The sequence below is a fragment of the Adiantum capillus-veneris genome, chromosome 1 (genome assembly GCF_014529385.1).
Source record: "Adiantum capillus-veneris isolate H3 chromosome 1, ASM1452938v2, whole genome shotgun sequence".
In the NCBI taxonomy this organism is placed as follows: domain Eukaryota; kingdom Viridiplantae; phylum Streptophyta; class Polypodiopsida; order Polypodiales; family Pteridaceae; genus Adiantum; species Adiantum capillus-veneris.
The window spans coordinates 36,670,040-36,676,143 of NC_140931.1; positions in this window are offsets into that span (position 1 = coordinate 36,670,040).

The window sequence follows — 6,104 nt, forward strand, 5'->3', positions numbered from 1 at the left end:
GCTAGTTTGGGTACCCAAGCGAGAAAGGCTTGTTTCGCTCAGCTCCAACATTGAAAAAACAAATGAAGCTTCTTGCTCTTCATGTAGTTCTTATACAAAAATACAAGATTCAATACAACCTCCACCTACCATTGTAAATATCCATACAAACAAGATAGAATTTGCACCTCCCATTGTAAGTTCACCGCCTATAACAACGTTGCAAATAAAATCATGGGAGAGTACCTTACCACCCTTGCAACTAGTTGAAACGCATAGGGAGGTCAAAAACTATTGGTCAAAGTCTTCACCCATAATGACTTGGAACAATTGTTTTGAAAAGGTGACAACATCGTTCCAAAAGGTATGATCTACCCAAGGAAGAGGGGAGTGTTTGCTGACATCCATCATTCACTTGCTCCCCTCTTAACCTTCCTCTCTGACCTATCAATCTCCCAATCTTAGGGAATGTATATATATAGCCTTATACTCAAGAAAAAAAAACAAAAAAAGTAAAAGAGCAAGAGCCACCAAACAGAAAGATTGAGACCTACAAGTTCTAGTACATGACCCAAAATCATAAAAACACATTATGCACAAGGACCAACCTTTTAACATGACCCTTGTAATATTTGCACACTAACCAAAATCTATCTCTGTGTACAAATATGGCTAGTGAGATAGAGTCATCCATTCCTACCTTGGGTGAGAGGTACCCTCTTTACTTTCCACAAGTGTTTCACATAGTGTACCCAGTACTTGTGTGTGAATGGGATTTGGTAGATACGCTAGCGTGTGAGAATAATTTTGAGGAATTAGAATGGTTGATACGTCTCTTAACCACGACTGATCCATACTTACTAGAGAACATCTCTCTAATTGCACAAGACTACCCTTTTGACCAAGATGACTATAGATGCCTAGTGATGTTCTTAGTGAACATTTGTGCCTCTAATGATGAGGAAGAGTTACATGATTACACAGATAGAATGCATGGTCTCACAAATGATGGCTTTGTTTTTCTTGGACGATGACGAGGATAGGGGTTTAGACCTAGGGCTACCCGCCCATCTATTCAATATCTTGTTCCTTTCACTCTCTAGGAGGGTGCAAATAATTAATTTAGGGTTCATTACGTTGCTTGATTGTGTTCAATAAAGGTTGGTGTCTCTTTCCACTGATGTGCCTCCTAGAGGTATTCTTTGTGGTTTCTAGTGCGTACAGAAACGTGTTGCTGTTGTTAGGATTTTAAACTTCATGGAATCTTTCTCTCATTCACTCTTTGAATCAAGCGTGATCATCAACACGAACAAGTGTTTCTTGACTATTAGCATTGCCTCTTGTTTTTTTTGCATCCATGTTTGTCTACTTTAGATGTGATTGGTAGCACAATATTCAATACATTTTCTTAGATTAAACATTAGGTTCTATATAATTTTTTTGTCATAATCCCTTGTCTAGGTTTAAGAATCAAGCAGTCTGACTAAGCTAGTTTGACCAAGTTAGGTGTTAGAGATCTTCTCTTAATACCATGGGGAATGCCTTCCTAATAATCAATGGTTACTTTAGGTTCTTAATCCGATTCAGGCAGCATTGTGTGCAATGTACTAGGGATTTCTAGTGGGCTTACGGTCCCTATTGACCTTTAGTTTAAGTATTAGAAAGGGAGTTTACTAGTGTGATGAGCCTGGAAGGGTAACAATGTCATATGACCCCCCAAAGTTACAAAATTAAAATGCAATGACAAACAAAAAAATTAAAAGTGCCACAATGTAAGATCTTAAGCTAGAAGAGAAATCTGAGCTTGATTTGGTACTTCGCTCATATGTATTGCCTATGGTATTAGAGCCCTAGAGGTTCCTAGTGTGGCCGCTTTTCCTTGAAAAGCAAAAAGCCCAAGGCATACAAAATAAGCATACACATCAAAATTGAATCAATGTGAAAAAACTTTGGGGGGTTCAAACAAAGGAAATTATTCAGGCGATGATTTCATGAGCAATTCCTTTTATCGTAGCTTAACTACAAGGTCTTCTAAGTATAGCCTTTAGTCAGTCCTCGGACATGAAATACTTGACTCTCGCGATTAAACAACTTAATTGACGAGAGAGAATTGAGAAGATTGCCCATGGTATTAAGAGTTGACCTCTAGTGCCTCTAGACCGTTAAATTATCAACCCCAGACTTGTTAATTTTTTGAACTTTACAACTGCTTATGCGTTTGATTATATTACAGTTTAATGTTTTACTGCTAACAAATTGTTTAAATATTTTGTTACCAATTAACTTGTGTGCCTACGGCTGTATATGCTTTTTAATTGTATATGAGAATGCAATTACTGTGCCAATTTTGGTGATTTTGCAATGATTGAAGAAGGCTCAGGACATTATATCTCGGATGCTCTTCCACCTCGACGAACGGGTGCCATCTCAATAGCTTCTGAGGATGGAATCTACATCAGGAAGGGGGGCATGTTAACCCTAACGGACACCATATCACCTTCGACAGACGCATATTATTTATTTGATTGAGTCATGGACCGGTCTTGTTGGTTCAATAGGTTTGTAGGCGATCACCAATGAGAGGCGCACCACTTATCTTATTTTTACAGTAGTTTTGCAAAACAACCGACCACTATGGGCACCCATGTGTGAATGGGTCAAACTCTTATAAAAGGTCCATTTGACCTAAAAATCCTCATTCTTTGATGTAAAGAATGAGGATGCAAGAGAGCTACACAAGACAAGCACAAAGCACACAGAGATGGAAAGCTTCTTCTTCTTCTTTACAGAAAAGAGAGTACAAAATGACTAAGTGCTAAAGCTGAAAAGTAGCACATATGTACATGCGGTCACTAAGTGTGAACTCGCTAGAAGCGTACTAGGCTGGCACTATAAGTGTAGTCCAGCTGTAGAATCACTGGCAGAGATCCTCCGTGTCGGTCACCTAACGCGCCAGTGAGTAAATGCCGTAAGCGGCCAAGACCCGTAGTGGATGCCAGCTCAAGGTGTAGAGCTCGACATCTCAACACTCCCCCTCGAGCTCTGCATGTCGCAGAGTCTAAGCATAGTCCGAAAACATCGAAGCTTCTCAGCTCCGAGGGCCTTGGTAAAGATATCCGCTATCTGCTCCTTTGTGCTGACGTAGACCAAGTCGATGTCGCCCGCCAACACTCGCTCTCGAACGTAGTGGTAATGGACCTCTATGTGTTTGGTCCTAGCATGGAACACTGGGTTCCTAGCCAACTGCATGCTGCTGAGGTTGTCACAATGAATGACAATCTGCTGGTCCACTTGCACTCCCAAGTCCTCAAGTAATGTGCGTAGCCAAGCTACCTCGCATGCCGCAACTGCTGCACCTCTGTACTCGGCCTCTGTGATCGATAAAGCAACCGTAGGCTGCTTTTTGCTGCTCCAAGTAACAGCAGCACTCCCAAAAGAGAACATGAAGCCACTCGTAGATCTCCTATCAACAATGCTACCTGCCCAATCTGCATCTGTATACCCATACAATGCTAATGGTGCATCTGCTGCATAGAACAATGCGTAGTCAAGAGTCCCTTGCACATACCTAAGTGTGCGTCGTACTCCATCCAAATGTGGCTTCCTCGGAAGCTGCATGAACTAACTCTCCAAGCCTACTGTGTAGCTCAAGTCTGGCCTTGTGATAGTCAAGTAGATTAGACTACCCACCATCTTCCTGTACATATTGACATCCTCAACAACATCACCCTTCTCTGCACTCAGCTTTGCATTCACATCCAAGGGAATGGAAATCGGCTTACAATCAGCCATACCATACTTTGACAACATGTCCAAAGCATATTGTCTCTGTGACAGCCATACACCCTCTGGAGTCCTGATCACTTCAATGCCAAGAAAGTAGCGCAGCTCGCCTAAATCTTTCATTTCAAACTCCTGTTTGAGAAGACCCTTCACATGGTCAATCTCCATAGCATTGTCACCAACAATAATAAGGTCATCTACATATATGGTAATGACCACAATCCCCACATCACTCTCACGTACATAGAGTGAATGATCAGCATGAGCTCTCCTAAAAAGAGGCACCTGAATCCACATACCAAACATCATCTTGGGTGGAATTCTCTGCAGTCATTGTATTCATTACATGCTGCATAACAAACATGCGCTCGTTTTTGCTGTCATCTGCATCTCTGCTAGTAGATGCATAGTTGCCCTGTTCTCTCTTTCTACTTGCTTTTCCCTTTGGACAGTCACGTGACATGTGACCTCTTTCACCACAAGTCCAACATTCTCTACTATCTGGAGTATGTTGCTGCCTGCTTGATCCTGCACCACGACCTCTTTGACTCCCCCTGCCTTGAGACTGGTTTCCCCTGCCACCTGTATTGTTTTGATTTGATTGACCTTCCAGAAATTGGCCCCTGCAACCCCTTGGGCCTCGACCACGACCTCTACCTCTACCTCTGTTGGAGTTAGAATAGAAGGCCTGTTCAGAATTATTTCTGCCATGAGAAGAAGATGTGTCAAGGTTCTTCTCCTCAAGAATAAGCATAGAAATCAAATCTTGGAACACGGGGATGTCGTCTCTTGTATTCATGGAAGACCTAAAATGTACATACTCATCTCCCAGACCATCCAAGCATGCACGGACAATGTCATCGTCTTCCACTGAGACTTTAATAGATCCAAGAGCCTCAATGATACTCTTGATCTTCAAGGCATAATCATTGATTGAGAGGTTGTTCCTCTTAACCTGATTTAGCTCCGACTTTAGTTGAAGCTTCCTGGCCTTGGTGTTCACCTTGAACACTCTGCCTAAGTTTCTCCATGCAATGGCGGGGGTTTCAGCATCCTGTAGATAGCCCATCATGCCATCTGTGATGCTCATAGACAGCCAATACATCACTTTGCTCTGGCCTTGTTGCCAGTCCCTCAAAGCTTTCCTTTGTTCTGCTGTAGCATTTGCCTTGGGAATCTCTGGTTCCTTTTCATTGTCTCCTTCTATATAGTCCCAATAACCTTTTCCTTTTAGAAAATTTGTTATTTTGAACTTCCATGCAGGGTAGTTATTTTTCTCAAGCTTCTCAGTAACAATCTGACTGAAACCGTCAGACATCTTGAAGCACTAAGACAAAATAGCTGCAATCTGCAAAAACTTGCAAATCTGCTGAACCTGCTATCGTGGTTCCTGTAACGCTTTCTACGCTCAACGAGTGTCCACAATCAAGCGTACATACAACCACTGTACTTGTACAGTAAATCTCTGTATACTGCACTTTGGAGACCTGTTCAGAAACTTGTGCGAACGAAGGGATTGTGATGCTCTTGCTCTCTTAGCCTCTCTTGCCTGCACCAGGCTCTGATACCATGTAAAGAATGAGGATGCAAGAGAGCTACACAAGACAAGCACAAAGCACACAGAGATGGAAAGCTTCTTCTTCTTCTTTACAGAAAAGAGAGTACAAAATGACTAAGTGCTAAAGCTGAAAAGTAGCACATATGTACATGCGGTCACTAAGTGTGAACTCGCTAGAAGCGTACTAGGCTGGCACTATAAGTGTAGTCCAGCTGTAGAATCACTGGCAGAGATCCTCCGTGTCGGTCACCTAACGCGCCAGTGAGTAAATGCCGTAAGCGGCCAAGACCCGTAGTGGATGCCAGCTCAAGGTGTAGAGCTCGACATCTCAACATTTGAGGTGTAAGCTAAGAAGTGCCCTTGTTCTATCTCTGTCTCCTTCTTTTTCGTGTGCTCACGTGTGTATGTGTGCGTGTGTGTATGCTTGAGAGAGAGAGAGAGAGAGAGAGAGAGAGAGGGAGAGAGAGAGAGAGAGAGAGAGAGAGAGAGAGAGAGAGAGAGAGAGAGAGAGAGAGAGAGAGAGAGAGAGAGAGAGAGAGAGAGAGAGAGAGAGGGAGGGTGATCGAGCATTGCAGCGGCATCGATGGCGGCGAGGTGGTTGAGTGCGGCATCAATGGTGGCTCGTTCTTCTTCGCAACACAGGATCCTTCACGACAAAAGCATTGAGCGGTGAGTGACACACCATTGTTTCTTTGAGCTTGCTAGGACTATATAGTTGTGTGCTTGCAGCCTTTCAAATTTCTCACACAGTGCACAGGCAAGTTCCCAGCCTTGGACACGTGTG